This window comes from Anser brachyrhynchus (assembly GCF_964034855.1).
Source record: "Anser brachyrhynchus genome assembly, chromosome: 2".
NCBI lineage: Eukaryota > Metazoa > Chordata > Aves > Anseriformes > Anatidae > Anser > Anser brachyrhynchus.
Window position 1 is genome coordinate 64,858,010 of NC_137695.1, and position 16,067 is coordinate 64,874,076.

Sequence of the window (16,067 nt, forward strand, 5' to 3'; positions counted from 1 at the left end):
TTCAGCAGGGCCAGAATTTCCATCTTAATGAAAATGCCTTTTCATTTAATAATCTCAGCAGGAACTGCCACAGTAACATCATTAGCAGGCCTGCATTCATAAAAGTTGCTTCTAATTTTTCCATGTCTGCCTGGAGAAACCTCAAAGTACCAACCACGTGTCCTTAGGGCGGTGCAGCTTTTTACAATAGCTCAGCTAGTGGCCGCTGCTTGGACAGGACTTAGTACAGTTTTCTTCTGTGCCTAAGAAACAGAACAAAGCAAAGCACAATGGGCTGAATTTGGTACTGTTTTGCTATACTGGAAATCCAGAGTCACTCCACTGGGAAACAGGAGTATTTTTCTGGATGTCTCATCTTCAGGCAGGAACAGAATTTGGTCTGGTATCATTACACTTCTCATAGCAGCAGTGGCAAATGTAAGGCTATTGGAATTTTTTTTTTCCTTTGTTAATACCTGGATGAGTGCACAGTACACTACAGTGTGCTGGATTGCACAACTAGAAGCCTTTTCAGAATTTTTTGTTCCAGCAGAACACAATGTCCCTGGGCAACTCCTGCTTTCATACCATCTCTTGCTGCAGAACCAGCACAGTAATAAACCTGTTGGAAGAATAAGTTCCTGGCTGTTGACCAGAAGGTTTGTCCTAAAGACCACAGGCAGGAGGTCTCCCCATGACCATCTTACTGCTGTTTCTGAGCAGCACCACACTGGGAGGCTGCACAAAGCCACACAAAACTTTTTTTGGAATTTGTTTTGTAATGTGGTCCTTGGGGGCCCCTAACCCCTGCAGTGGGGCAAAGTTCCAGAAGCCAGCACAATGCTCAAGTCCACCCTTGTTTTCAGTCTGCATTTGGTATGAAAGCACATCATACTGGTATGGATACATGAAGAGGTAACAGGTGGTCCCCCAAAACTTTTTCATTCCTCCTTTAATCTACATTTGATTAAAACTTTAAGGCTTTTTTTTTTTTTTAATATATAAGCAAACAGACATATGCACTAGCAAAACACAAACCAATATTACTCATCCATCATCCTGAGAAGTAAAACAAATGTACCTTCCTAACATCTATTTTCAGGTCTCACTTGAGGAAATCTTATGAATTTCTTTTTTTTTTTTTTATTGCCTATTTGATCTTAAAGGGATTAAATAAAATTTATCTTCTCTAAACAAAAGTCCACAGAAGAATCACGGATTTCATATCACAGAACTTATAGGCTGGATCCATAGCTCTGCCTTAAAAGTCAGCTTTTTTTGTTTGCAGTGTTTTTAAGTGTTCCTATATATCTGAGCACTAGGAACTGATGCTAGTGGTCCACCGATAACAAAGGTTACTTACCTGTGTCCTGTCTTGAGGAGTGCTGTTAGAATTTTCTATATCAGCAGCTTTTCCAAGTTTCATATTATGCCAGTTATAACCTCCAGGATGGTTCAGGAGATCTGAAAAATACTAACCCTGGAAAAACATAATTGCCTAGGAAAGGAAGAAAGCAAAGTAGACTTATTTTGTCTCTGATTGCTTTCTTTTCAGGGAGCATCAGCTGCAGAACAGCAATACAATCAATAAAGACATCTAACAGTTTCCTCTGGTCTTGCTAGTTTACTGACAAATAGTACATGTTCACTATGTGGTCACAAAAAAGCTGCAGGCATACAGGAGCACAGGAGAGATGCTTTGTTCTTGATATTTCAGAGAATGTAAGATGTGTCATAACAGATTGTAACACTCCTGTATCCAGCATCTTTTTCTTAGTACTGACCAGAACAGATGCTTTAGAAAAATGTGGCAAAATTATAATGCATGGGAGCAGTGAGTTGTGCTTTCCCACAGTGAGAAATTCCACTGTTATACCTGCTACTGATGCTATACCTCCAGAAGCCCAGCTTTCCATCACCCCTAATCTAGTAATCGTTTGATACAGTGCTGGACCTCTTCAGCACTGGAGCACTACCTGCTCAGTGGCATACTTTGCATGAGGAAGATTTGCAGGTTTGCAAGATCAAAGCCAAACATCGCAACTTTCATTGGTTACGTTAAGAAAAGACTAACTGAACATCGGTGAGAAGTAAGACTACGTGCATTTATCAGGTTACTAGCCTCCAGCAGGATCCCTCTGAGCAGATTTCTGCCCATGAGCCATACCTCAGCGAAGTTCACATTAGCTTTAATTGCACGCCTGGGTTCTCAGCAAAAGACTGCACTGCTGTTGATGGTGGAGAAAGCAGAGCTGCCTTGGTTCCTCCTAGTATTTGCGACTGGCTTCCTCCTGTTACAAAGAAAGGAGAAGTGTTCTTATGTGTGTCCTGTTCTGGGAAGAGTGACAGGGCTGCAGTAGCTGTCAGTCACTGAGTTACAGGACATTTACAGTGAGCTACTCGACTGCAGCAGGGAGGACAAGAAATACACAGTGCTTCATACTGAAGCTAGAGTGAAATTAGGTAGCCTCTCCTTCTGCTTAGCTGAGAACTTGGTGTTCCTCTTGCAGGGCAGCTAAAATAGTAGTAAGTATTCAATACTGGAATCATCTTTGATGAATAACTAAAATGTTAATCTGCATCTCCAAATGTTAATAAAAATGTCAAAATCTGGGCAGAGTGGGATGTTGCCTAGAACCACTTATTTCAACAAAAGTCAAAGGAAGGAGGAAAAGGAGAGCAATAATATAACTGGAAAAGATGCTTACAGTAGCATAAGGAGAAAATAAAGTGGTTCACACAGTGGTAAGGTATAAGTGCATTTAAGTACTTTTCAAACTCTCCATTGGGAAAAACAGCTGTTAGCTTTTATTACTTGAGAGAAATAAAACCTTGCTGTTTAAAAATACACATTTTCCCCAAATTTCATTCTGTGCTTCAACTGTGCTCCTACGTAGGCACAGTAGCTACTTTTTAAATAAAATTTATGCCATTCGCTGTCTTCATTAAGGATATACTGAGCTCTCAGAGAAATGAATACAAACTCTGTATCCCATTGATTTCTTGTGAGAATGCATCAGGCTCTGAATACTGATCCTTTCTGCAGGAAACAGTAATGAACTTAATAATGTAATTAGCTGTTGGTAATGACACAGTGTCTTTCCCACACACATCTCCAAGTGCAGACTGGTCACCGCAGACCTCACTGCTGCCCTTATCCACTGAAACCCTTATTACGATCAGCAATTTCAGTGAAATTAATGTGGCTTCTTGCTGAGGAAGGCATGAAGAAGGAAGGCAGAATCAGTCACTGAATAAGTGTCACAGACAACCCAGTGTGAGCATGGGGACAGTTATTGTAAAGGTTTCAGTGCTGGGAAACAAGGTCCAGTGTACTCAGAGGACTTGCCCAAGGTTGCACAATGATCCATCAGCAGATGTAGGCTGACTGCTCAAGCTGGACACTCATGCTTTGCCAGAAAATGCTTTTATAAACAGGAACAACAGTAATGACAGTCCAGAGGGGCACTGGAGGGCACCTATTCCCCACCAGATACTGCTTTTGAGTTCTTCCTGCCAGAGATAGTGCTTGAAGAGACATCTTGCTATACAAGCTGCCTGTAACAAACTAATCCGTTCCTAACAAGCAGCTTTCCTGAGTCATTTATGCTGCACTCTTAACTGCAATTAGACTTGTTTTAGCATATTGCCTGAGGCCTTAAACATCATTAATTTTTTTAACATGGTGTACTCCAAGCTTGTGTGAAGCATAGTAGGAATAAGCTCAAAACTTTGAAGTAACACCAGTTCTAGGTGTTTTTCTCTCCTCATGCACATAGGATTTCAACAGTTTCCTAGGGAAAAGCCCCCTAGAGCTGCTCTGCAGACCCATGGAATGGCAGTGCCTCAACACAACATCCCCAGCACTATAGAATTCCCACTGACTGCCACCTGCACCAGCAGGGCAGCTTCAGAACTTGGCTATGTCTTACCCCAACACAGGCCCACCAAGCTATTTCTCAAACTGTGCTTATGCCAAAAAGTAAACAACCAAAATGTCAAGATGATCTTGCCAAATAAGTGGATTCTCCCAGTAGCAAACCCATTAGGATAAAATCATGCAGGGATAAAAAGGAGATTTTTCCTCATGTCTTGAGCATGTGCTAGTGCAGGTTCTGTCCACAGTGGACAACAAGGCATCAGGCTGTGAAGGAAAGCTTCCCTCTTGCTTCACTGCAGCTGTTGCCTTGTGAACTACATGCAGCAAGGGGTAAAACCACAGACCCAGTAGCACAGGGACAGTAGCAAAAAAAAAGACACCCTCCCCCCCGCCCCCCCCCCCCCAAAAAAAAAGCCGAACTCCATAATGGGATGCCAAAAAGGCTAAATCCCTTTTAGGGGCTTCATACCATTCTGGGTAACTGTTCACTGCAGTTTCAGATAACCCCAACAGAAAATCATGCAAAGATGCTTACCCACTAAGCCACCCCACACTTAAAAGAAATTGATGAAAAGCTAGGAGAAGTTTCTGGATTAGAAACCAGCATGGATTTGTTGCAATTTGATGGCAAGAACAGTTCAAATGATTTTTCAAGGACTGTGTTTAGCCACTGAGTGTTTGTCACATCTTTTGGGGTTGGGTGATTGCACTCACAGCTGAGTGTTGAAGATGCTAATTGGACTCTCAATGTACTATATCTTCCCTTTTTGATTAGGCATGTACAACTGTTAAGTACATCTTTAAAAGGAGCAAAGAGGTGAGCTTAGTGCCACTGTTACACCAAGGGGCATGTGTGTGTTTGCATGCACACCAAGTAATGCACAAAGCCTGAAGAATACAACAACTGCTAGAGATGGAAAATGCCAACCTCAGTGTGGTACTTGAGAAAAGCATGAGGTCAATAGCACAGAAAGAAAAAGTCTCCTCTGATGCAGGCAGATCAGTACTTCCTAAAGTGTGTGTGAATAGCAACAGTGTGGTCCACAGAGCTGAACCCCTTGGAGCATTTCTAAGGGAAACTTTGATGCTATCAGTACATGCTGGTCTGCAGCAGTTGTCCGTGAAGAAACAGTTCAGGAAAAAGCATGAGACCTTGAGAACAAGCTTTTGTTTTAGTGAGTGGGAAGTGAGAAAATGGCCTGTTTCCTTTCCCGTGCAGATGGCCTGGCACAAGGCAAGTTGCTGTACTCTCAGGGCTGGAGCAAGCACTACCACGCTTACTTCAGGTGCTGAGCAATGGCTAATACAGCTGCCCTTACCCCTCTACCTCCAGCTTTTGCCTAGAAACCAGCTGAAATCAGAGATGTGCTGTACACAGAAGCCTAGGCAGGGGGTTCCCCAGTAGCTCGTGGAAGCACAAGCTGCCTTAACAGGTTAATTTCCCAAGAGAAAAACACTAGAAAAATTCAATCTGTGATAACATAGGCAGTACAGTCTTTACCTGAACCTGGAGAACTGCAAATTGGCTCTCACAGAGCCTCTGTGCTCACCAGCCAGAAGCAGAAGGTGCCAAGCATGAGGTGGGAAAGGAAGCAGATGTAGGAGAGGAGACCAAGCATGTGAGTGAGCTGAGCCGCAGCCAGATAAATCCCCAGACATCTCATGGCAGGCAGCTTCCCTCAGAGAGCAATGCTGAAGCTTGCTGCAAGCCTGCTGGAAAACAAAGACTGATAAAGAGGCTGTTTATTCTGGTTCACTTCCTATAACTGACTTGGTGACCTTCAGAGCTCGCCGGCTTGCGGTTTGAGCGGCAGGCTGTCAGCATAAGCGCCTGCCCTACAGACACCTATAAAACACAGCCCTTAGGAAAGGGAAACTGAGACCATGTGTTTATCTTGCTGTGAATTGATGACACAAGCAGCTCAGCTGGACTGTGCTCACTGAAAGCTTATCCTTCAGTTCCCAAAGGTTCAGTCTGGAAGGGAGCAGTCCCTGAGCAGAACAGCATTGCTTGCTCAACCTGGTGCTGCAGCTGAAGGGCAGAGGCAGGAGCTCCAGATCTAAAACCAGACCCCAGACTGCAGCTGGTGAACCCATCCCAAAACAGCCCATCTGAGCCCATGAATTACTATGGCTTTTCAGAGAGGTGGAAGTCATCAATAAGATTTGCTGTTCTCCTGAAAAAAGACCATCTTCAATACAACATTGGTAACAAACTGAATGCTAGGGAGAAGGTGGCCTTCTAAATCCTACAGGTCAAGATGCCCCTTGGAGAACAGTGCATCCTCCTCAAGAAACCTTCTGACTAATGGCATCACTGAGCTAACTCTGTCTTTGCTTACAGCTATAACTGCAAATCCTGTACTTTTGATCAGGAATCATCAGGTTACTGGTTATCACAGACCTTATAACTTGTCTGTTTGTAAACGTAAACCCAGGTTCATGTTTCAACTCTAAGTAGCTAAGAGCACCGGTCCCAGGATTATCATCTTCCCACCTGTGCATTCATGCATTGCAGTAGAGCACACATACTTTTGTTTGCCAATTTTCTAAAATTACTGTTTATCTGAAACAGGCAACCCATTGTTAGCAAACAGAAGTGGTGAAGAGAGGCAGAATAATTCTTTTAACCCAGCTGCATTTTGAATTCTTTTTCTCTGAAAGGCCTTCGTACCCTGAGAAAAAACAGCCTGTACGATGCCCTGAAGCACTCCTTGGAGAAAGTGAGCAGTCCTTCCTGCTTGGTACATGATGAGGATCTGCAAGTGAATGATCAAGCAGGCTGTTTTCCAAAATGCTCAGATCTTCCCTACCAAGGGCTGAAAGAAAGAGTTGCAGCAATAGCATGATAGTTAAGATGTCTGATTTTCCACATGCTGTGAATAACAAGTGAAAATATCAAAAAAAGTTTACTTTTCTCTGTTCTGAACCTGGTGCAGGGTATCCACCCATTTAGGTTCCCTATTGCGTGGATTGTGGAAGTATGTAAAGACAACACAGGGCTTAGCCCCTCTTTGTACCTGTGAACAAGCATGGGCTGCAATTGCAGCCTGCCAAATGTTCAGGGATATGACCTGTGCTCTCCATGCCACAGTGGATCTCATATCTTGTTGGACCCAGTGGAGATAGGGCTGTTGTCCTTCTCGCTGTGCAGCAGTTGAGTAACCAACGGTCTGGTCCCAAGGAGCACTGGGAGTGGGTCAGCACTTTCAGGGCAACTCTTTTCCTACAAATGTTTCTGTTGGTACCTACTCAAACTTCCTCAACAGTCTCCAGCTGGTTTGGTGGGTGTGCTTCACTGATTCCCAATACGAATTATGAGCTGTGTTTCCAGAATTACTTCTTTCTCATTAAAAATCACTTCAGAAAAGTCATATAACTCCCCTTAAAGACATAATAAATTAACATTTCTTACCCCTTATTTAATAATACCCCACCTGCTTTCCCATTCTTTCCATAGGTTATGGTGGACTGCCCATCTTCTATTTGCATTTATGCAATACTGCAATTTCTTTTTCTTCACTAAACTAAGCACTTAAATTCCAGAGGCCTCCGCTGGCTATCCTCATTGCTCAGCTTCCTCTGGATCTCAGCTATATTATTCTTTCTTCTAGGGACAAAGGAACTGCCATCACCAGCTCAGACCCATTCATCCATGCTTTCCTACATCCTGCCTCCAACACTGGATTATCCTGGGTTTTTAAAATGCTTCCCCAGGACGAATACTTTCACTTCTCTTGATATTACTCTGGTCTTTGTTGTTTAAATCTCAGCTCTAGGTGTAGTTCTTCTAAATACCCCCAGAAAGTAGTCACAGCTGAAATGTCTTCAAAGGCTGGAGTCCTACTTTTGCTTTTAGCACCCTTTGCTTGTTGTCTGTCCTCAAACCAAAATGAGCGCAGCTGCTTATGCTTACCTGTTGCCATGGTCCTCAATGTGACTAGAAGTGACCGCAGCTGATGCATGTGGCTTTTCCAAAAAAGCCAGCATGCCTCAGTCCACTGGACCTGAGTACAGAGCACACATGAACAACATGTTACACACTACTACCACACTATACTAATAGGAACATGCCTTCAATTCCAGACATGATTTAAATGACCATGTACTGCCATGGTATCTCAGACACCATTCTCATGCCCCTTTCCTCCCTGCCATGCACAGCACCTCAGCCTGCAGTCTCCCACCTTGTCTCCTTCTATGCCCTTCCAAATATTTCTGTATTTCTGCAGCTTTACCAAAGTGAAAATAGAGCCAAGGAGAGCAAAAATACCTGGGGTTAAGCAGAAAGCACAGAGCTGTAACCATACCAGAGCATCATAATCCCAATATATGGGGTTGATACCCAGAAAATGAGCTAGACATCCACACGACTGGACTGGGGCTGTGCCCATCCCCCCCCCCTTTTTTTTTTTTTTCCTCTCCCCAAAGAAATTCTGAATCCCAGGCCACTGTTGCCACCTAAACAGACAGCACTCAACCTGGATAGGTGATGTCTGGTACCTGCTGAGGAAGTGTGCTCAGGCTAATGGGATTTCAGACACTTTCTCCCTTATTCTGCTGTTCCCAAGCAGAAGCCAATCTTCTCATACCCTGACACAACTCAGTACAACGTACAGAGCAAGTCCTGCAGCCCATTCATAAAAGGAATTATGAAAGCATCCCACATTCACCACAACCCTGAACGCATAATTGTGGGGGAGAAGTGCTTTTCTCCATCAGAGAGGATGTTGTACAGAAAAACTTCCTGTGGAGAGCTAAAAGGGCTCATAACATCTCCAGGGAAGCAGCAGCAGCTCCATCAGTGAAGTAATTTATAGTGAGTTTCACTGAAGTCCCATGAGGTCCTGCACTGATGGAGCAGGTTCAGTACCCACCTCCAACGTGAGGCAGCTCAGACCGTGCCTGCTTTCTGCTATCTCCAATGAAGGAAATAAGAAACCAGCCCTTTGAGGATGGTGAGCCGAGCCCCACCTGTTGGTAAAACACCCAGCCAGGCAGCCGTGCTTGCTGCTGGCACCAAGCCCACCAGGCGCCTGGCTAGGGACACGACACGCTCCTCCTGCTGCTGCTGCCTGTGGGGGAGTGGGGAGGAAAGCATGCCAAATGCATGACTCACACAGGAGTGAAACAGGACGAATATCAATATTAGGCAAGCCTCTGACACCGAGGGGATGCAGTCCTGGCAATGTTGATTTATAGCCTGTTAGAGTTGTTTTATAGCTGCTGTTGGATTTGCTTATTAGGATTTGTGAACTGATGCTTCACCATTAGAAGTATATGGGCTTGGGTTTTGCAATTCATAGAGCTTGAAGATCCTGGGATTTTTGCAGTCTTTTCTTCCTGCCAGGAGTGTTTGTAACATGGGCTACTGCTCTCCTTGAAGGAGCTGTCATGCCCTTGACTGCAATCCAATCCACATCTAAGTGGAGAAAAAAACACTGCTTTTCTTGCCCTAGCTTCTACTTTCTGGAGGACCATACTCATTTTGGGTTTTCCACTGAAAATAAGGAATACAGTGGATCTTATGTTTTATCTTTCTTTTTGCAGCCCAAACTGTCTCAATCTATTTGACAAACTGCTTGGCAGCAACAGTTGCTTGAAAAATTAGATAATTTGGGAAAGAGGAAATTATCTGTGCTGCTTGCTGTCCCACTGGGATTCAGAGCATTCCCTGCTCTTTGGGGGGTTATCAGGTGATCTTTTTGCTTGAGATAACTCCAGAAAAGCAGAAAGCAAAAAATAAACAAGCTTCTTGCCAGGTGTTATTCAATAGCACTGAACAATTAAATCATCCACCCTCAGTGCCAAACAAGAGCTGCAGAAATGAACACTATGGAAAAGCCCCATATAGGCAAACCTGCCCCTGCCTTTGGGGGCAAGCATCAGCTTCTGTCAAGAACCATGCAGGAATAGTGCTTTTACAGCAAAGAAGTATCAGTCCTCTGAGCATTTTTACACTCTATACCTCAAAAATCAATTTGCTTTGCAAAGTGGTAGAACTCCCTCCCTTCTCTAGGATTTCTGGCCTCAGTGGATTTAGCTCTGTCTTTGTTCCCTGAATAGAAAGCCCTAACTTCAAGCACTCAGTGGTGGAGAGAGGACCTTTAAAATTCCAGCCCTCAGCACCCTTGAACACATGATGATAGAACACAGCAAGCCTACAGCAAAATAATGCTCATCACCTTCCCCTGCCCTCAGGAGCATCTTTCTTCAGCAGAGCTGGATGCTTTTCAAGGCCTAATTAGGATTCACAATTCCTTTGCAAGGCATATTAAGGTTACCTGACAAGCAGGTCAGGCTGCTTGTTGCAAATAAATTTTTATATGAAACCTTTTTTTTGGTTACTGATTTGAAGAGGTATCCTGACTTCTCATAGTAAGATTGCCTCCCCCCAGTTTTTTTTTTTTTTCCTTTCTTTCTGTTCACCAGCTATTTCTGACAATTACCAGCCAGCATCTGGGTTGTGCATGTCTCCTGGCATAGCTTCTGCATGCCAGGGGTAAAGGAACTACACCGTGCCATGAAACAAATAGCACTGCATTGCAACCAGAGCTTGAGGTGGAAATTTGGACTAGAAAAGGAAAAGAAATAGCCAGACATTAGGTCTGTATCATCACATCTTTGTGTTCCTGATTCACAAAGTCAGACAGCTGTTTGGACTGCCAGTCTTGTCATACCATTTCAGAGCATTTCCTTCAAGAAGCACAAAAACTCTCAGCTGTAGGAAAATCACACTCCCATGGAGCCACCCCTAGCTCTGTGCACAACCACCTTGACATCCTCAATATCAGGAGTTTCTTTTAAAAACACCTTTCCATCAGGTGGTCAATTACATACCAGGAATGAGATTCAAGTAGAACCAAACGAGCTCCCCTGAAGCTCAGGCTTAGGGCAGAGGGATTTCAGCCCACACCCTCCCCCTTTCCAAGCAACAAGCAGAGCCCTGCCAGCAGCTGCCTTTTAAAGCAGCATCCCAGCCCTCCACCTGGGAGATGCACAGGCCAGTTCAATTGTTTAATTAAAATGGCTTTAACAGTCCAACACTTTAATTTTTTCCCTTCTTTTGTTTTAAAGGGTCATTTGTACACACAAGGAAAATGATTTGAAAGGTTTCACATCAGCCATATGGGAAATGTTAAACACCATGTCAAAATATCGCTCCTGTTCACTTAAGCAAAGTGAGCTTGAGCTTTAATTTCCTTTACACCTTAAACCCCTTTCATGATCAGTTTTGCCCAGCATCCAGTTCCTTCTCCACTTCGACTGCATTTCATATTAATTATGAAATACTGCAGGACAAGCTCATGGGTTGCTCTCTGCCCTGCTGTGTCATATGCTGTTTTGTCATCCAGCCCTAGGATAACCAAACATCTCTGCACTGCAAGCGCTACATTTTAAAAACAGTTTGCAAAAAATGTCAGTGACAGGACACAGCTGGCTGTAATTTAATGGCTACAGAGTATTAAGAATAGAAACAACTTCAGAATGCACTGAAATAGCTAGAAATCTAAGACCCTTGGCTGACTTAACGCCTAGCAGCCTCTGTGTGAGGGGGACGAATAGAAGAGCTCTGTAAGACCCTTTAATTCCAGCAAGCAATTGGCAACCACACTTTAACCTGCTGATGCAGAGTCCTCTTGACTTTGCCTTTTATCCTGGCTTTTAAGATAGACCTAAGCAAGACCTGTCTCACATATGCTGTACTTTGAGCTTATTTCCTGTAGGGCTTTATTACTGTCAGTTGCTGTTGCTGCTGCTCCAGAGACAAATTCAGATATTAAACACAGTTGACTTAAGCTTTGAAGCTGAACAAAGCTCTATGCAGATGTTTGACAGGAAACTACAGTCTTGGATTCCTAACAATTTTCAGAAATCATTGCTTCCGGTAGCGAAGGATATTCAGGAACAAATACAAACAGTGCAAATGGAGTATACAATGGACAGCTAGTCATGGGACAGTCTCCTTGGTACTCCAGACAGATACATTCACAACTTTTTTGGATTTGAATTCTTCCATTCATAAATACTTTGAACATTACTAATTCCAGTTAAACAGCTCACAAATGTAGAATTTTGAATATTGAATTTAACTCAGGATTTCTCTTACTCTTTGCAAGCTTTGTACATCAATCAATCCCTGCCCCTCCCCCCCCCCCCCAAAAAAAAAAAAAAAACACCCAAACCTGAAAAAAAATGACAACCCCCAAATCCTTTTCCAAGTGGTAAAGAATTTTAGCCTTTCTAGCCTTTAGCTATCCTTCTTCTGAGTATCAGCCTCTCAGGAATGTATGGTGTTCCCTTCACAGCTTCCTGCTTAGCTCTTTCAGTTGAATGAAGGTGTAAAGTCCCCTCTCCTCCACCAGACTACATTTGCCCCAGGGGCATGCATGTAGCCACATCCTTTTTCCAGGGTGCAGGATCAAAATAGGACTCTGGGGATGGCAAATTTAATTTGGTGCATGTGAGCGGGGTTCTTAATTTGGCAGTCCATTTGCAATGAAATACAAATGGACACTTGTGTCTGCAAATGAGCAATTAAATGCACAGCTAGCTATAACAGCATGCAAACACATGGCCCAGGAACTGCAGGTTGTCTCGTCCTATCCATGGGTGGGGGTGAGCAGCTCCAGGTCAAGCCACTGCCACATCAGTTTATGTCTGTAAAAGGGGCTAGAGCCACAGAAGTTTGTAATAGGTACCTTATAGGTCAAGAACCCTAAAGGAACAACACCAATGGAAATTAACAGGAAAAAGAATCATTATTTATTTTACTATACTTACATTTCTTTGATGAAAAGCATGTGCATTGCACAGCTCCCCAAGACAAATGAAGAAAGGAAGCTTGTGTTTTTAATAAAACTGATGTACAAGTGTTTTATGGAATAGCAACACATCCCCTAACTGTTGGAACCCTGCGACTTATGAATGCTAGTGACATTTTCATCTGCACAGAAACCACCATCTTACAGTCCTCCATGAGGCTGGGCAGCAAAGATGTGCCTAGCAGTGGCCAGGCAGCAAGGGAGGCAGCCCAAAGGAAACCAGCATAGGCCAGGTCAGTGTGTTTGTGAAGTCAAGATGGCGAGAGCTGGTGGAGATGGGTATTTATGAGGAGAAGAGTGAAAAGGAAAGAAAGGGAGGGTAAGAGAGATGAGGAAGAAATGTAGTTTGAAACTGAGATCAAGGGATGTTGAGGAAGCAGATGGAGGAAATAGCCAGCTGGGACAAATCGGAAAATATCAACTCAAAAAATGCAGAAAGACCTTTGAATACTTAGAGGGCTCATTGTAATGACTGATCAATTAATCTACAGAAGAGAGTTCTCATTTCCCGATCTCTTATCCATCAGTAAAACCTCTGGAGTCTTTGCTATGTTCATCAATGTTAATCTTTCTACTGCTTCTCCCTGATGGGAGAGACAGACATGAGGTCCAACCTCTTGGCCTAGGTAGGATCTTTCTTGTATCAAGACCTTTCATATAGGACACAGTTTCTTCTCCTCAGGGTCTACCAAGGGAAAAGAAGAAGGAAGCTGAGATGATAGCCTCAGAATAAAATTTCACTTATGTTATTGCCAAGAGAATTTCTGCAAACAGTTTGCTAAGCGGCTTCAAGAATCAGAGTAGGAACCTGTAGCAGTTGATAACTTATTTTTAACTTATTTTTCCTTTGCAACAGTATGCTACTTACTGACTGGGAAAAATATACTTAATAAAGCTAATGCCTCCAAAGTGTTCATTAATCTATGTCACTTTGCTGCTATTTAATTTCCACATGGAGGAAATAATAATCAAAAGCATCTGACATCATTGCCGTTCACTTTTGTACCTCTGAAGAGTTTTCTCCTTGGGATTAATGGGTCATCATCTGGAAAAAAGAACTTCTGGACTCCTACAGAAGGACTCCCGCACTCCTAAAAGAGGACTTCTCGGTTCTTAACTTGTTCGTGGACTTTTGAAAAGAGTTAACAGACGTGGCTATACATTTATCAGCAGTGTTTGGCATGGCATAGTTCGGGAAGCATGGGTAATGAACTAGCACCAGTGTGGGTTCTTGTAGCACAGTCATTGATTTACAGTCAGAAAAGCAGAGAGAGTGTCAGAGGGATGTTTTTTTTGCAAGGGAAGACCCTCTATTCCAAAAAGGGATTGTCCCCTCCTCTTAGTTCCTGTTTGTTTTCAGTGATGAAGTTTCAAAGGAATCTAAAGGTAATTGAATAGAACATTTAAAGCATACCATTTTGATGGTGCTAGTTATATACAAAATACATCTGGGTTTAATAGTCCTCTGTTGCCCCAGAAGTGGGGTCCCCAGTGAGGTAGGGACTTTTTACTGTAAGAGATGGTCTGTTCATGCTGTCAAGAACTTATGATATCTATAAATTAGGGAAGCCAATTAACCACAGATATTCTGGGCTTCAGATTCCTCCTCCTAAAGACTAGAATAAACTCATGTTTGTCTTCCTCAGTCCTGTAGACCACAACAGTCATGCCAACTATACCAAATCCAGCTATCCCAACTCTCATGTTTCACTCGAGCACATTCCCAGTCCAACCCAAGCCTCCCAAAATAAGGCTACATTTCACCGTGAGTGGGAGGAGAGCCTGGGGGGGCCACCAGAGGTGGTGCAAGGCTAGTGGAAGTCTGAACACTAGCCAAAGGTGCAGCACTAAATTGACTAGGGAGGGGTATATATGTGCATGGGGGAGGGAAAATGCTTGCAGAGGCACAAGAACGTTCCCCAAATCTGCCCCCCATGGCAGACATGGCCCTTGGAGATGAGAGGACCCAGAAGAGTGTTGCTGAGGCTAATGCATCATGTCAAGGCACATTGCCAGCATGGTAAGAAACTGTGTTGTAGCAGGATGCTCATATAAGGAGCTGAGATAACAGGGTGGTAAAACAGTGTATAAAAAGACACATTACACTAAAGTGGATAGAGCGGAGTGCTGCAATGAGGCAACGGCCCATAAAAATAATGACATTTGCCAGCCCAGAGTCATTTCCAGGGCAGTAAAATTGTTTGCTGGAAAAAGTTCAAGCAGGCTGCCAGCATGAGCAGTTCCTGCACTGGGATGGTTACGTAGGCTCGGCTCTGGCGAAACCAGCAAAAGCAGTTGCTACTAGCCCTGCTTTGGCTGAAAGATTCTGGCCTGGAAAGCAAGCACTGGCAAACAGAAAGAAAAGCAATAGGAAGCCTAAGGGTAATTGACTTGGCCTTAATTTTTCAAGGTGTGATTCTTCTTTTTCTAGAAGTTCCTTATGCTGTTGATTTCTCAAACTGGAAATAACACGAGAGTCATTCTATTTTTCTCCTTTTTCAAGAGTGGAAAAGAAAATATTCTTTCTTGTTTTCCTCAATGAAATTGAAACAATGCAGCCTTGTTTGCCTTTGTTTTGATAGCTCCCATGCTGATGCACCAGCATCTCCATTTGTGCCAGCACAGCTGTGGGAATACACATAATATCTCTCTCTCTGCTGGTCGGTGTGTTCTTCACAAGCAGAACACAAAACAATGTAGGCCCTATATTAACAATGTAATTTGTGTGGGAATATAGGACAAGGAGAGGAAGGGGGAAGAGCAGAATGACGAAGTTGTTTTTGCACAACAATGTGCTAATTTGAGAACTCACCCTTCTCCTCCCTCCCCAAATGAATGAAACTTAAATTCAGGACATGAATTATTTGTCATTTTATCTTAATTTATGTTCAAAAATCAAATGTTTGAAGATGGACAGAGGGAGAGAACAAGAAAAAAGAAACAGTATATGAACTCAATCATTCTTATTTATGCAGAAAAGTACAGCTCTGTGGATTTCTCCCATCTGTTCTGTTATATAGAACCAAATTGGAGTTAAGTGCACTTTTAGAATAAATCATTATGGCCTAAATTGAACATGATTTGCAGGGAAAATAAAGGCATATGTGTTAAATTAATTTCTTGTTTTTCCTCTCTCCCACTTCCGCTTGGTTAGGTACATGTTATATTCTTTTCCTAAATGGTGTCACTGATGCTGAAAGCAGAAGGTAACACTGCATTTTCAAAAGTGGGCTGTCTTTCAGCTGTTTTACTGAAATCAGTGGGATTGTCCATGGTGTTCAGAGTTTATGGGGGAAAGTATCTTTTAAACTGGTACAACCTAGAGGAAATGTGATCGTGATGATCAAAACACACCAGCATAACACCCAAGGCAGAAGGTGATG

The 16,067-nt window shown here is 43.1% G+C and overlaps 1 long non-coding RNA gene across 1 annotated transcript; it reads right to left on the minus strand.

Moving 5' to 3' along the window:
• Positions 1-255: 255 nt before the first annotated feature.
• LOC308189608 lies at positions 256-12,767 on the minus strand. The gene is made up of 6 exons (XR_013946466.1): positions 10,700-12,767; positions 7,776-7,866; positions 5,361-5,572; positions 2,147-2,270; positions 1,343-1,477; positions 256-601 (listed from the first exon to the last, which is right to left on the minus strand). It is a non-coding gene; the product is annotated as an uncharacterized lncRNA (long non-coding RNA).
• Positions 12,768-16,067: the final 3,300 nt, after the last annotated feature.